This window comes from Macrosteles quadrilineatus, unplaced genomic scaffold (genome assembly GCF_028750875.1).
Source record: "Macrosteles quadrilineatus isolate MER2022 unplaced genomic scaffold, UCM_ALF_1.0 Scaffold_1__1_contigs__length_201487025, whole genome shotgun sequence".
NCBI lineage: Eukaryota > Metazoa > Arthropoda > Insecta > Hemiptera > Cicadellidae > Macrosteles > Macrosteles quadrilineatus.
In genome coordinates this window covers 20,115,881-20,132,968 of record NW_026542594.1, presented here as the reverse complement: position 1 = coordinate 20,132,968, position 17,088 = coordinate 20,115,881, and the positions used below count along the sequence as shown (strand labels likewise).

Genomic DNA, 17,088 nt, shown 5'->3' with positions numbered 1-17,088 from the left:
ATTGTAATCCCCTTATCTGCCCTTCAATAAATATTGCTATAAAAAAAAGGTAAAAAGGCAGAAGGAGACCCCACAATTTTACACATTGCAAAATTATTTTCATTCTCATTTTCATTCTTTTGTCATTTGTCATTGCCATCTATACTTCATATTTAAGCATATTTATTTTTGTTAAACATTTATATGCATGTTCGCCAGTATCTTGAGTTCTTTCTTTCTTATTGTTCAAAACTGAAAAAATGGAGTTGTCCGTTGAAATGTAAAATAAATAAATAAATAAATCAGGCAAATAGAAACTCACTTAAGTCTGCAGGTTTGCTGTGGTGGGGGTATTTTGCCAATTCCATGAAATTTAGAGACGGCATCACAACCTGTGATTGCAAGGGATATTAATAGGTTGATGCAGATCTCTGGAGGGAGTTGAAAACACAAAAAACTGAAACATTTGTATTATTTTAATTATTAACGGCCGCCATTTTGAAACAACTCACTCAAACTCGACCATTGACAACCTGGGCTGAGATAATGTATTCAAGCACTTGTATGCCAAATTTCATTAAAATCGGTTCAGGCAATTGGGTGTTATAACCGATTCATGGCGACCCAGCATCCTTTTACAGCCGCCATCTTGATGACGTCATTACGGACGACCGAGGTCCTTAAAAATTGGGGTCTGGGCAGTTTTACGTTCAGGGACTTCTATACTATGCTACTACCTCAAGTTGCATGTTCCCCGCCAAAACTGAAGTATTCTGCCACTTTGTACAACCATACAACCACACTATATGCATTTTGGTCCCACAGATGCGTTACATGAGAGTGTACTTTGACACTCGCCATTTACGTCAATATTGCTCAAACATTGTTATATTATATATGGAAATGAAGCGGAATTTAGAGCTCTACATGATTGTTGAAGGTAAAATCTGCATTTCCTCAATAATAATGGCGAAAACCCCCAAAAAGTAAGAAAATGTCTACTTTTATTTACATATTTTAAAATTTAATTTGTTTTTTCCCTACTAAAAGTCATATTACTATTATTTAATATGATATTTTCTTGTACATAATAATATGGCGAAGAATCTAAGACCAACTAGACTTTTCTAGATGGAATGGTTTGGGAACAATAAGTTTTTAAGTGGAACCTTGCAGTGTTTTACAGATTGTCCGCCATTTTCCAAGATGGCGGATTTTGCTACAGTGGGAAAAGTTGGGAATTTTCACAAAATGTTAAGGGAAGCATGCCTAACACATTCCAGTTGGTTTTGTTTTGTTATTAATTTTGCCGAGGTCAGGCCTAGTTTTATGCTACTGGTCTTAGACTAAAGTGGTATTAGCTCAATTAAGTTAGGTCCTTTTTCCATGGAATTGTTCAAACTATGACCATTAATGTCGACAGCGGATGCGTCAAACACTGGGCGCACCTTAGTTGTACTACTTTCCTTAAAAACAGCTCTATGGGGAAGGTAGTGTGCATTAATATTATTTAACTCATCTTCGGGAACTGTCTCGATTATTTCAAGCTTAAGCCATGAATCAAACACAGAATCATAATCATCATACTTACCAATAAGTTTCAGTGTTTTGGTAGTAGAACTAAGTCTCTTTTCTTCAACGTATTTGTTGTCCTCTAGTACAGGCTGTCCTTCACTCCAAGGAAGTTTCACAACATATCTCCCAGAATCTTCTTGTTGAACAGTATTTTCAAAAAACTCAGCTACTTGACTATCATTTTCACTCTGAAGTTTTTTCGTACCAGGGTCCTTAATTCCTAAAAGTTCAGGTTCCCAAAAGTGAGAGAGATTAACTTGATTAGTAAGAGTCAATAACATCGAAGAAGTCATTCTAGTTTCACTGTCTGATTCAGATTCACCAACTAGTGTCCATCCTAGTTTTGTTTTCTCAGCAGCCAAATCATTACATACTTTTACATACTCCGATGTAATCAATTTAGACCAACTGTTAGCTCCAAGAAGCAACTGTATATCACTTACTTCTTCTGAGGATTCACAAAAATCTGACAAAATCACACCTTTTGCTTTGAGATTTTCATATATTCTGACGTCTGACACTTTAGGTATGAATCCGCAGATACAAGGTGTGTCCAAAACTTTGAAATCCTCATTAAAACCATCAGATGTGGATTGAAGTTTTACAGAATAAACTCCATGAGACCTTAAATTTGTTTTCTGTCCCCCAAACAACTCTTGACTCGTTACAGTTTTACCTATTCTCTTCAGTTTTAAATCAGTCACACAAGATTTCAAAATAGGCCTATAACTTTTTTGGCTTCCAGAGTCAATCAACGCACGAACTGTGTGTTCTTGGGTTCCCACGACGATTTTCACAAGAAGCGTGCTTAGGTAAACCACTGTTGATTTACTAGTACTCGACACTAATGCCTGACTTGTACTATCCTCAGAAATAGTTTTCTGTTCATCAGATTTTTCAGTTTCATTTAATGAAAGGGTAGTTTTCTTTTGTAGATCTTCACACATAATTGGATAGTGTTTTCTTAAACAAGCTGCACATTTTACCATAGCTTTACAGGAATTACTCATGTGTCGACCTTTTAAACACTTGAAACAAGACCCTTTCTTCTTTAAAATATCTTTTCGCTCAAGAAGAGTCATATCCAAAGCTTTCACACAATCTTGAGATCTGTGGTTTTTATCACAAAACACACAAGTCAATGAATAAGTACCTTCTGTAGTCGATACAAATGCCGCCGCCGAAGGCTGTTTCTCTAAAGGCTTCCGATTGTTTTGTTTCTCAAAACCTTTATTTTTTTTTATAGAAGATCCCCACAAATCTTCAGAGGAACTTGAAGGATGTTTTACATTGTGTTTGGTACTTGCAATTCCAAACCCTTCCAATGCCATAGATACTTTTTGTTCTCCCTCTACCTCGTTTTTAAGGAACGTCAACAGATTCTCCAGAACTTCTTTAGATGAACTTTCATGATTGTTATAGTTATGGTTCATTGTTCGCTGCCAAAGTTTGAGGACGTCTTCGGGCAGACTTGATGTTACCATTGGAAATAGCAGTGAGGCACAATGCTCTGAAGTCACTCCCAGTGCATTAAGATTCCTTAAGTGTGACTAGATCTTGTCGTAAAGAACCGGCAAAGTTGGTTTTTCTTTACTTGTGACGTTCTGTATCGTTAGAGCCAACATTTGCCTCATGTAATACTCTTTCAAGAGATCGTCTCTTCCGAATTGACTCTTTAGAGCTTCAACAACTTCGTTGTACATTTCAGGCGTCGCAGGGTAGCTTTCAACCAAGTCACGGGCAGGCGATCCAACCGCAGTTGCCATTATAAGATACTGGATCTTATCTGCTAGGTCTACATTCTGGTCTTCGTCGATCTTCTTAAATTGAGACCAAAATGGGAGCCACTCACCTAGTTCCCCGTTAAACTCTTTTAGTTTCAGATAAGGTAGCTTGTATGAGCGTCCTGCTTTACCCGATCCTGAGCCTTTTTGCGTTGTTTCACTCCTTTCATCTTGATGTGAATTCATTTCATTAATTTTTAGATGTTCCACTTTCTTAGAAATAAGATGATATTGTACAATATATTCATTTTGCCCTTGAAGTTCTTCATCAATGTCTTCATCTTTCGCATCACCATCTAACAATTGATCATATATTGATGAATTTAGGTCGTTGAGAGTGCAAAAATGATTATTTATTACTTCAAGCTGTGCTGATACTTGTATAAAATCAACTATTTCTTCCTTTAAAATATCTTCAAGTTTTTTAACTGTCACAGTAAATGTCCTTCGAATAGCCGATCTTGATTTCTTTAGTTTTGTTAGTTCAGCCATGTTTTCCAATTCACTGTTTCAGTAATCAAAACAATCAAAACAATTTTGTGTGTTCAATAAAACAGGGTCAAATTTACTCGTTATCACGTCCTGTCACGGTCGCCATATATTACAACTTAGGGGAAATTCCTTAAAAATATTAAATATTCCCTTCAGGTTCTAACGAGTAATTAAAATAAAAACCTCTTTTATTCACTTACTAAAAGAAACTGTATTCTTAAAAATTCATCACTACTACTACTCTGTTTACAAAATCAGAATAATAATCAAACATATGATCATATGTTAGTTCCACATAGTACAGTAGTTGATTAAACCAAAGTCTTTTAAATAGGGATTAATGAAACCAAAGTCTATTAAATTCAATTCGTAACAACAATAATATTTCTATTGCTGATATAATCCATAAACCAATATTTGAAAATTCCTCTTACACCACTTCTCTCTAAAGCATCACTAATTTTGTCATGTTTAAGGGTATCAAATGCCTTAGAAAAATCTATAAAAACTACCAGTACTTGTTTTCCACCACTTAGCTCATTATTTACTAAATCTGAGAAATCTGCCAATAAATCATTTGTTCCTTTTCCTGTTTAATATGCATATTGACAGTTGTTGATGATTTTATTCTCATTTAAAAATCTATTCAAATTATTTGCCACATATCTCTCAATAATCTTATTAACAGAGGATAAAATTGATATCGGACGGTAGTTAGAGTAATTGTAATGACTTCCAGATTTGAAAACTGGTCTTATAATGGCTTTTTTCATATCCTCTGGAATCTTGCCTTTCTTCAAGGAATTATTTATAAGTTTGACCAAAGTTCCAGCTAACACATCTGAATTCATTTTTAAATCAGTAATTTTTATTCCATCTAATCCAGGACCTTTTTTATTCATTGAGTTAAGTATGGCTTTCAGTGTGTTTATATCTATCAAAGGGATGTATAAAGATGATTTAACCTCTGTCTGCTGTGTAGATTGTATAGTTTCAATATTACAGTCATGAACTACTTCATCTATTCCCTGAGTAAAAAGTTCAACAAAATTATTGGTTATTTCTTGGGTTGTATTCGTTTTTCCTAAGAATTTAATCACAATATTATCTGTACTTTCTTTGTGATTTTTTCCTAAAATATAATTTATCTGGGACCATGTTTTTCTGATATTTCTTTTATTAATGGTAAAAATATTGTGATAGAAATTCCTTTTGGCTTTAACAATTTCTTTGTTTATTTTATTTCTCAGAAAAATGAATCCCTCTTTATAATCAACTCTGTTTGGATGTTTCTTATATTTGATAAACGATGCATCTCTATCTTTAATCATGTTTAAAATGTTATGGGTCATCCAAGGTTTTTTAGGTGTTTTATTTTTACTAACTTTTTTATCATACGTACATTCATTATACGCTTTTGTAAAGTAAGAGCAAAACATTCTGTACTGCTCATCAATATCATCTATATTGTCTAAAGACTGCCAGTCCATCTGCCCTAAGACCTGTCCTAGCTGGTGACCATTGACAGCCTTGTATGTCTTATCTACCAGATAAGCTGGGCAGGAATCGTCAGGCTGGATGTTTATCACACAAGCGTAGTGGTCAGCTATCTTGACTTGAACGATATCTGACTGAGCTTTGGCCTTCCTTATTCTCAAGCATGCATGGTCAATGCAACTCTGACACAGTTTTCCTGCTCTGATTTCTTCTCTTGTAAAGTCATTTATGTAAGATTTCAAACCATGGCTTGCCAAAACACTCATATATTCCTGGACATCATACTTTTGTACATTTTTTATATCAATGTTCATGTCACCCATTACTAATAAATTTCCTTTATGATCTTTTATAATTTGGTCCAGTTCTTGTATAAATAATATTTCACTTTTAGATGGTGGTCTGTAGACAGCAATAATATTCAAATCAATATCACACTTTTTAATACTAATTATAGCGCTTTCAAAATGGTGACTATTGCAGGGTTTCTCCTCTACTTTTATATTTTCTTTTACAAAAATTAAAATCCCTCAAATCAAATCAAATCAAATCAAATTATCCTTTATTCATTTAGTATACAATATACATAAATAGCGTCAATACAATAATCGTGATAAAACAAATATCTTAAAACTAATGTACAAGAGTCAGTGGAAAAAATCTTTTACCTTATAACAGCATTTACTACATAAAAACTTAAATAACTGTTTCTTAAACGACTTAAGGGAAGCTACAGATTTAATCGAATCAGGCAGGTTATTGTAAAACTTAACACCAGAGTAGTGGGGAGAAGATTCTAAAGTTGAGGATTTATGTTTAGGGTATAAAAGGCAGCTTTTGTGTCGGGTATTATAATTATGATTGTCCGAATTAACAGAAAATTTAGAAATATTTTGTTTCATAAAAATTAATAAATTGTAGATATACAGACTGGGAAAAGTAAGGATATTATTGTTTTTAAATGTATTTTTACAAGAACCCCTAGCTTTGATAGAATAAATTGTTCTAATTATTCTTTTTTGCAATTTAAAAACTTTTTTATTTTTGTCGGAATTTCCCCAAAAAATAATTCCGTAATTGAGAATAGGATAAACATAGCCATAGTATACCATCATAAGAGTAGAAATATCAACTGATCTAGAAAGAATGAGAGTTACAAAATATGCTTTATTTAACTTTTTGATGACGTCTGTTATGTGAGTTTTCCAGGTTAATTTATGATCTACTGTTATTCCTAAAAATTTGGTGGAGTTGGCAAGGTTGCAAGATAGAGTGGTGTTTTCGTGAGAAAAATTGTTATTAAAATAATTTTTTTTAAAGTTCATTAAAAGAGACTTGGATTGATTTAGTAAAAGTCCATTAGCTTGAAACCAACTTTCCAGCTTTTGGAATTCTTGTTTGATAAGCTGTGGAAACATTGATTTATCTGGATGGGTGAAGATAGCAGAAGTATCGTCAGCAAACATAACCAATTTAAAATTTAAGGTCATGGGCAAGTCATTGACATAAACCAGGAAGAGTAAGGGTCCAATAATGGACCCTTGAGGTACACCATCTGTGATTAATCTATAATCAGATTTAATTCCCAGTGACTGCAAATTTATACACTGTTTTCTGTTGGATAGAAATGAAACCAACCATTTACTGGTCCTGCCCGATATACCATAAAACTGCAACATCCGAATCAGTATATTATGGTTTACACAGTCGAACGCTCTTGACAGGTCACAGAAGAGACCAGATACATTCTGCGACCTGTCAAGAGCATCCGCAACCTCAGATACAAAACTAAATATGGCATCTACAGTGCTTTTACCCCTTCTAAACCCATACTGATTCATGTTGAAGAGTTGACATTTATCAAGGTAATCATACAGCCTATTAAAAACTATCTTTTCAAAAATTTTTGAGAATGTCGGCAGTAATGAAATGGGCCTATAATTAGTTAGTTCTTTTGGATTGCCTTTTTTTATAACTGGTATCACGTTTGAGAGCTTTAATACATCCGGAAACACACCTGTATAGAGTGAAGTGTTGATTAAATGAGCAAGTGGGATTGAAATAAAAGATGAACATTGTTTTATGATGAAGGGTGATATTTCATCCCATCCACACGATTTGGAAGGTTTTAATTCGTTAATTATTTGCTGAATTTCTTGAGGATCTGTAGTTTTGAAAGATATTAACATGGAATTAGGTCGGACCCCTTGTTGTAAAAAATTTATTGAGCTTTCAGGATCAGAATTAACATTTAGAAGTTTGCAAGTTTCTGTAAAGAATTTGTTAACATAATTTAACTGATTTTTGATGTTTACGGATTCGGATAAAAATGGAAATTTGTCTATTTTACTGGCGGAAGTATTCGTTTCTGTTTTTACAATTTGCCAAGCAGTTTTAGTCTTGTTGAACGATTGTTTAATTTTATTTTTATTATGTAATATTTTAGCAGTTCTTATACATTTACTGAGCACTTTGCTGTACTTTTTAACATAGTTTTTAAAATGCAGATTTGTGGATCGTTTGCTGAGCTCAAAAAGTTCCCGTTTATGTTTACTAGATCTTTTTATCCCACTTGTAAGCCAACCTTTATCTTTATTCCGGTTAAGACTATTTTTAGCCTTAACTAATGGAAAAGACGCATTAAAATGTAGTTTAAAAATATGTAAAAAACACTTATAAATAGTATTTGCATCAGATGTTACATTTAATTTCTGAAAGAAGTAAGACCAATCCTCTGATTTTAAAGAATTGACAAAATTGGAGATATTAACCTTAGAAAAATGTCTTACGTATATTGTTTTTTTATTAACCACAGTTTCTGTATGTTTCTTGGTAAAATATTCACAATTCACTTGAAGATATTGAGTTAAGTGATCAGATAAACCATTTTGTACCACAGAAGGCAAACATAAATTGGGTTTAAAATTTGTTATAATATTATCAATACATGTACTAGAAACATTTGAAACCCGAGTGGTGCAACAGTTCATAAAATTTTGTATAATTAAATAATATATAAATAGCCTATTACCAGTCAATTAAGCCCAAAAACCTATTTGAAATATACTATGCTTAAAATCTATTTCAAACACAAGCTAAAGTAAAAATAATTATATATATCCAAACAAAATCTCAAAAAGTAATTTACCCAAATTAAATTTCATATAATATTAATTGGCCTGAGTGACTAAAAGTGAACTTCAAGATCTAGAAGACCTTGAAGACCTAGAAGACATTGTTGCTAAAAACATGTGTTAGGTAACAACTGGATTTCCTTCTTCTACCATTAACTAGCCTGATGAAAGTGTAAAAACTAGTTTGTATGATTTTTATATTAAAATATTTTCTAGTAAAAAGTGAAAAGCTAAACCAATAGTCTAGTTATTTCAAATAGTTTAAACAAGAAGAAATGTGGAAACTTGGAAGAAATTTGGTAATCTCCATCTTATTATTACAGACAATTCTATTTAAGTGTTGGACAATTTGAGAACATTAGCCTAATTCTGAGGTGGATCGAGTAGCCTCCTAGCTGTTAAAATTTATATTCTTGATTCAAGTAAAAACTTTTGTTTTAGAACAACCTTATCCAAATTCTATATAAAATTATTTAGTAAAAAAAAGAAATCATAGGCTAACTTTATTAGGCTATCATAAAAAAAAGTTTCAAATTAAAATAGGCTATTAGCAAGGAAATTGGTAATAAAAGAGAGTTCCAAGCACGAACCTAAAAACCCTGAGCTTACAATTGGCGCCGCAACGAGTGGGGCTCTCTTATTGACCAAACCTTGCTAATAATACAAGTAGGCCTAGCTCATGTGTTTGAAATAGTGATTTTTAGGTTAAACTAAGAATAGCCTATAAGAGTGTTGTACTATTACAAAGGTATCTAAGTTAAGATTCCCCACCTGTTTCCCCTTTCATAATTAGCCTATCAGTCACCTGTTAGTTAAAGATATCCAAGATGACAAGTCAATACAATTTACGCCCAAACCCTAAACCCTCTAGGAAACTAGTCGAAAATAGCGGGGATAGTGACGATCATAATCAAGACGACAACAACATTGAAATTCACACAAACACTAACACCAGCGATATTAGTGAAGATGAATCATGCACACTAACAGCGAAAAGCCCTGAAACATTATCACAACAAACACACTCAGAAGCAGAAAACAAATCCTTCGACGAGCGATCATTCCACGGTTCCGAGTCATCAGAAATTGTAGCCCTAACCTCAAAGCAAACAAATTTTACTGACCAAACCAACGTCCCGGTGAACGATGAACCAGGAATGATGGGAATGAATATGACAGCTGATAGGCCTACGTTCCTTCCGACGGCAACAGAAACACAACAGCCAATCACAACACAGTTTCATGACGATCAATCACAGCGAGCTTCTCAACATGCTACAGCAAGCACCGTCACTCAACTACCCGACCCGAAACCCGACTTTATGGCCCAAATTCAAACGCTATTCCAATCTTTGGATAATAAAATGATATCGTTGGAAACCAGCATTAAAGATGAAATAAAGACCCACTATAAAATCCTTGATACTAAAATTGAATCTATCACTGAATCACAAAACAAACTACAATTGGAATTAAACTATGTGAAGGAAAATCAACAAAAACAATCAGAGGAAATGAAATCAATTGAATCTAAATTAACTACCCAAATTGCCGAAAGCTCCTATAATCTAAAAATGGACCTGATAGCAGATCTAAATGCCCATAAAACTGAAGTAAATAGCTTAGTCCATACCCAAAATCAAATTATTAGGGAAGAGATGAGCCAGACTATGAATACTAATTTAAATAATATTCAAAGTCAAATTCAGGAAACATATGAAACACAACATAAACAACTCAGACACACAGTAAGCGAAAACACTCAACGGATTCAAGAACAACTAGAACCACAGATTAAAGCAAATCAAGAGAGAGTTGAACAAAACATTGAATTAATAGAAAACATGAAAACAACACTAAGTGAACATCATAACAAGATTGAATCTCTACAAAACGAAGCCACTGTTAAGCAGAGTATATTCACTCCTAACATTTATGTATCTTGTGGTAGCGGAACTAATGTTGACTCAAACGTACCTAAATTCACTGGACGAGCACACAACCCCAAAGAGTTCTTAAACAAACTACAAAAATATTACTGTCGTAATTTGGTTCGCCAGAGTCCCACAACCGACCCTAAAGAATTCCTAATCGATACGATAGAGATGAGTTTAGAAGGGAGCGCTTCACGATGGTTTTATCTTATCAAAAATAATATTAATACATGGGATGAGTTTGAGAGCATGTTTCTCATGAAATTTTGGAGCCAATCAGTACAGCGTGGAATTCGACATAGATTGGAAAACGAGAAGTACCGTCCTGGAGGAAAACTGACCCGCTCAGAATACTTTATAGAGAGAGTCATAACGTTGAAATCAATGTCCCCACCTTTGACTGATGAAGAAATTATTACATTGCTAAGCGATCACTTCAGTGAACTAATACAAGATGCCCGCATAGTACAGAATGCCAACACAATTTTTGCATTTGAATCGATCCTCCAGCGTGAAGATATAAAAGACGGAAATCGCCGGAATAAACAAAACCATTCCCCATCAAACAATACACCAGTGACAAACCGAAATGAACCAAGGCCTAACTATAACACACAACCACAAAACAGATATCCTGATCGCACTAATAACATCAACCAAAATGCATACCAACCAAGATATGACATGAAGTATCAACAAAACAATCGACCATACAACCACAACCAACAATACAACAACCGGCCAAACCAACAAAACTGGTTCCCTTACCCACAAGGCAGATTTCCACAAAATTCAAATAATTATCCCAGTAGGAACGGAAACCGAACTGAACCCAATTATATGACCCCAGAACAACGACAAGTCTGTACCACCATAATCGATAAAACCGACCAACCACATAAGTCGGATTTAAACTAAAGAGCACTGAGAGCAAAAATGGCCTACACACCACTTCCCCTGAAAATAATATTCCCTCAATTGTCTCTTCAGTGCAAGAAAATCCCCTCGGAAAAATAAGGCCAAATGTATATAATGAATTAAATAATTGTTATGAAACTGATGTTATCTGTTGTGACAGAGAATTTTTATTAAGTGAAGAAGATGAATCAATTAATGATTCCCACGAGATTAAACAAATTGATTTTCCAGAAATTAGTGAATTAGTGTTAAAATTAATAAATCGAAGATAAATGCTCTAATTGACACCGGCTCTAATGTAATATGTATATCGGAAAAATGGTTCCTAGAAAATAAACACCACATAGGTCATTTTGAAGAATTGCCAATTACAAATACACATATTAAAACCGCTACGGGAGATCGATCTAAGCGCATAACTAAAATCATAATGTTACCTGTAATGATAGAAAATGAAGAAACTCAACTACAAGTTTTACTCATACCAAACTTAGTTAGGAATTTTAATAATTGGGAATGATGTATTAAATATATGGCAGTTTGAAATGAATTTTAAAGAAAAAGTTATTAAGTTGAAGATTAATAATAATAATATTACTTTGAAGTTCGGAGAGGTATCTGTTGAAGGTATAAATTGCAATTTTGTATTTGAGCAAAGCCCAAGGCGAAGCATTGAGAACGAAAATAATGATGATAAATATTATGAAGATAATTATGATAGTATTAATAATGATATGAAAACAAACTATTACAATCCTAACTTAAATATGAGTAAAAATACAGGAAGTCTACGAAGGCGCATTCAAGATCAGTACAATTTTAGGGCATTCAACTTATGTAAGCACTCTAGATGATAAGAAGACATTTGGACCATACGACATTTCAGCACTAAAAAGATATATTCTTCCTCAGCCGAAGATACAAGTTTAATAATCAAAAGTATATGAATGAAAATAATAGTTTATTTAAAGAAAATTTTAAATTGAAGAAAATTAAATGAAAAGTGTGTGTAGAGAGACCTTAAACCCATGTAAATAGTTAAATGTAAATAATATAGACACTCCACAAAGTGAATTAAATACCAGAAGAAATATGTAAATTGAAAACATAAAATAGACGCTCTGCAGTGTAATGAAATATTAACTTAAAAAGTGTGAAGTGAGAAAAGACGTTAAGGAACAATAACTCATATGAACTATAATAATAGTGATGAGAAAGTCATATTACCCCATTGTCCCCAATACATAAACAATAGTACTTCCTTCTCCTATCTTTAATGTTATTAATTGTTATAATTTTGTTGTTATATTGTTCATGATTCAATAATTGTGTTGATTAAGTATTTGTATTTCAATAACCATGTTCTACCCATCGTTCTTCATTAATAGTTAAGTCTTATTTTATTAAATGTTCACATTTCAAACCAAAATTTATTTCACTGTGTATCGAAACCTCATATTACCTGTAATATTCAGTTTCTGCGGGGATATTGCAACAGTTCATAAAATTTTGTATAATTAAATAATATATAAATAGCCTATTACCAGTCAATTAAGCCCAAAAACCTATTTGAAATATACTATGCTTAAAATCTATTTCAAACACAAGCTAAAGTAAAAATAATTATATATATCCAAACAAAATCTCAAAAAGTAATTTACCCAAATTAAATTTCATATAATATTAATTGGCCTGAGTGACTAAAAGTGAACTTCAAGATCTAGAAGACCTTGAAGACCTAGAAGACATTGTTGCTAAAAACATGTGTTAGGTAACAACTGGATTTCCTTCTTCTACCATTAACTAGCCTGATGAAAGTGTAAAAACTAGTTTGTATGATTTTTATATTAAAATATTTTCTAGTAAAAAGTGAAAAGCTAAACCAATAGTCTAGTTATTTCAAATAGTTTAAACAAGAAGAAATGTGGAAACTTGGAAGAAATTTGGTAATCTCCATCTTATTATTACAGACAATTCTATTTAAGTGTTGGACAATTTGAGAACATTAGCCTAATTCTGAGGTGGATCGAGTAGCCTCCTAGCTGTTAAAATTTATATTCTTGATTCAAGTAAAAACTTTTGTTTTAGAACAACCTTATCCAAATTCTATATAAAATTATTTAGTAAAAAAAAGAAATCATAGGCTAACTTTATTATCATAAAAAAAAGTTTCAAATTAAAATAGGCTATTAGCAAGGAAATTGGTAATAAAAGAGAGTTCCAAGCACGAACCTAAAAACCCTGAGGTTGCAGTGGGTACCTTTATAGTTGTAAAAAGATTGAATGAATTTAATATTGAAAGAAACTCTTCAGATTGAGAACTATTTTTCAAAATATCAATGTTAAAATCTCCTGTAAGTATAAAAAAGGATTTAGGATTCTTAAGAATAGAATATTGTAAAAGTGAACGCAAGCTAGAAAAAAAAATATCATATGCAATTTTGGTATACACGGTAGGTCTGTAGACACAAAGCACAATTAAATCAAGAGGGTGCGTGATCTGAGCACCACCTCCCTCCTTTCACCTCCCTCCTCCCTTCTTTCCTTTCCTTAAATTATGAAACATGCAAAAATTACTTAATCTGAATAAACTAAGCAAGTCCAACAAATCATCCTTAACATTAACCTCAGTAAAAATCATAACATCAAAAAGATTAACAATACTATTACTAAACATAATACAAAAATTATCCCAGTTAATTCTTATGGATCTAATATTTAAATGCAATATAGTAATTCCAGTTTGATATTTGTTCTTTATGCAAGAGTTTTCAAAAAGTTTAACATCTTTGTGGTTAAAGGTAATATGTTCCTCTATTTCTAATATATCAAATGGCTGCATTCAATTTTATTATACCAAAGAAACAAAGTGAGAAAACAAATATCTTTCACTTTATTTTTCCTAGCTGAGACGTTTCAGTGATAGAGATCACATCTTGATCATCAGTCTTTCTCACATTGACGCTGCCATATTTGTACCAAATGTATTTATAACCAAGATCCTTTGCCTTCTTTTTTACCTCTTTGAGTAAGTTTCTGAAATGAGGAGTTAGGTTCTCACTTACGTATATTCGGTCGCTATTCAATCCGGTCACCTGGGAGTTAGTCACCACTTTCTTCCTCTCGGCAAACACCTCATCCCTCTTCTTCCTCCGAGCAAACTGGACAATAATGGTTGCCGGTCGGGTAGCACCTCTGGTCTTTGGCAGGCGATGCGCAGCCTCGATGTCATTCTTCTCTAGGTTCACTCCAAGTCCCTTGGCCACATTAACAACAATTTCTTCCACATCTTCACCCTTCTTCTCAGCAACTTCACTTATTTCTAAATTTCTATTACGTCCATATTGCTCCAGTTGTATCACACGAGCCTGAAGTTCTCCAATTTGTTTGTTCTTCTCTTGTATAATATTTTGCAACTTAATCACCTCTTTTTCTAATGCTGGAATGAATTTCAATTGTTCTTTAATATCTTCATATTTTTCATCAATATGTGAATGTGAATTCAAATGTTCTTGTGGAAAATCTACAGCTGAAACTATGCTACGTTTACAGTTCATCAGGGGATTGCGAGACCCTGTGATAAGAACGAAACTACAGTTGGCTCTCGATAGTCCGACAGTTACGGGACCGGGGGGGTGTCGGATTACCAAAAACGTCGGATTACCAAAGGTTAGCTTTATTTCACTGAATTTAACTGCATACGTTAAGAAAACCCAGTTTTTAATACATATCACGTACTATTTAACTGTTATAGGTATAAACTAATCAACTTAGGCATTACATATTACAAAAAAGAAAGATTTATTGCATATAAAAATACAAAAATCAGTACAGTATAAATCAAAACTAAAATACAATGTAGGCTAGTGCTCCGTTTTTTCTAAATACATTACAACATTGTAATTACTGTACTGTAACTACGGTGTAGGCCTACACATTTACGGGTTGAAAACATCTGTGATAGTCTTTTGTTTCTTTTTACGCAAACAGTCTGTCATTGCATTTTCTTGAATGTGTCTCAACATTAACACGTTGTTCAAGTCAAGTCCACGCTCTTCACACCAGCGAATCAAAGTGTTTGCAGCCAACATAGCTTCGTCACAGCTGATCGTGTATTTTGCCTCCACGGCCTCCTCAATTGTGTCGTCTTGTTCATTAGATATGACTTCCTGTACTATATCTTCATCTGTTAGGTCAGCACACAGGTTGTCGTCTAATACCCATCTTCTTAGGTCTTCTGAAGATTCTTGCGAAACGTTAATATCATCGCAAAGTGTTAGTGTGTCCTCCACAACTCCGTTGTCATCTTGACCATTGTCATTTCCATCGTTGTTATTTTGGAGGAGTGGGTTTTCTGGCCAAACATTTTTCCATGACTTAATTAGAGTTATTATAATCTAAGGCTTACCTTACGATCCAATTAATTTATTGTGGAGACCTAGGTTTCTACGCCGGAGCGTTATCGTCAGTCCTAGGCTAAGCTAAACTTTTTGTGTTTCATCTCTTACTTGAGATATTGTCGGTTGAGTAGGATATTTACAAATATAAACACTGATTATACATAAATATTTACAAAGACACAGTGGAGAGGTTAGATGCATGGCCATGATCTTGTCTGTCAATCCTAACCTCCAAAAGTTGAGATGTGATAAGGATGATTTTAGTGACTTCAAATTTTTTGTATGGTTGTTATCACTCCATAGAGTAATGTATTTTTGCGATTAGGTGTTTGATGATATTTCATTGAACTTTTTATTTTTTATTTCAATTAGTGAATCAAACATGATGTTTGAGGCAAAGTTTCTTTGGTCGTTTAGTATGAGGGATGGATCCGTTTTGGTAGCGTTATATATATGAAAATGCTCTATTGTATTTAATTTGTTGTTTTTTGGGGCTTTGTGTAGGATCTCTAAGTTAACATCTATTGAGGTATAAGAGTGGTTTTCTGAGATTAAATGTTCGGAATATGTTGATGAGCTGGTTGGATTCTTTTTGGGAAGATGTTCTTTGAAGCGTTGGTAGAAACTTCTGCCCGTTTGCCCAATATAGAATTTAGGGCAAGAGCCACAATTTAATTTGTAGACTCCCGTACCCTCAAAGTTGTCTGTAGTCGTTGGTTCCTTTTTGTTTAACAAGCTTCCGAGGTTGTTTGTTGATCTGTAAGCAACTTTGAGTCCTTGTTCTTCTAGGATTTTATGGAAGGAGTTGTTAATCTTTCCGTGGTAGGTTGAACACCGAAATCCTGAACAATGAAAAGAACAGACAAACTTCTAAAATATAAGAATACCACAGATATGCTGACGACATCATAGTTGCATTCCAAGGTAACAAAAGACAGCTCGAAGTCCTACTGAAATATATCAACACCATCCACCCAAAACTTAAGTTCACCCTAGAAATAGAATCTGAAAAATCCCTTAACTACCTAGACTTAACTATCACCAGAACGAAAAACAATTTCAGCTTCAACATATATAGAAAACCAACTACCACTGACCACGTAATTCACGCCCAATCAAACCACCCAACACAACATAAACTGGCAGCATTTCATAGTATGGTATATAGGCTCATAACTGTCCCACTTACTGAAGAGAATTACGTCTCAATGCCGGTTTCGTCGGCATTGTAAACTTGTTCAGGCGTAAGGCCTAGTTCAGTGATTTTAGCTTGAAGGGTCTCAATAAAGTTAGAAATTTCTGTCACATCGGCAGATAGTTTCTCTCCACTCATCTGTAAGAAACGAATACCGTGTCGCTTTTTGAAATTTTCAAA

The 17,088-nt window shown here is 33.6% G+C and overlaps 1 protein-coding gene across 1 annotated transcript in view; it reads right to left on the bottom strand.

Annotated features, from left to right (window-relative positions):
* LOC129004775 (calcium release-activated calcium channel protein 1) overlaps nt 1–17,088 on the bottom strand; it is a 110,713-nt gene that overhangs the window by 15,903 nt on the left and 77,722 nt on the right. The gene's annotated exons all lie outside the window — the stretch shown is intronic.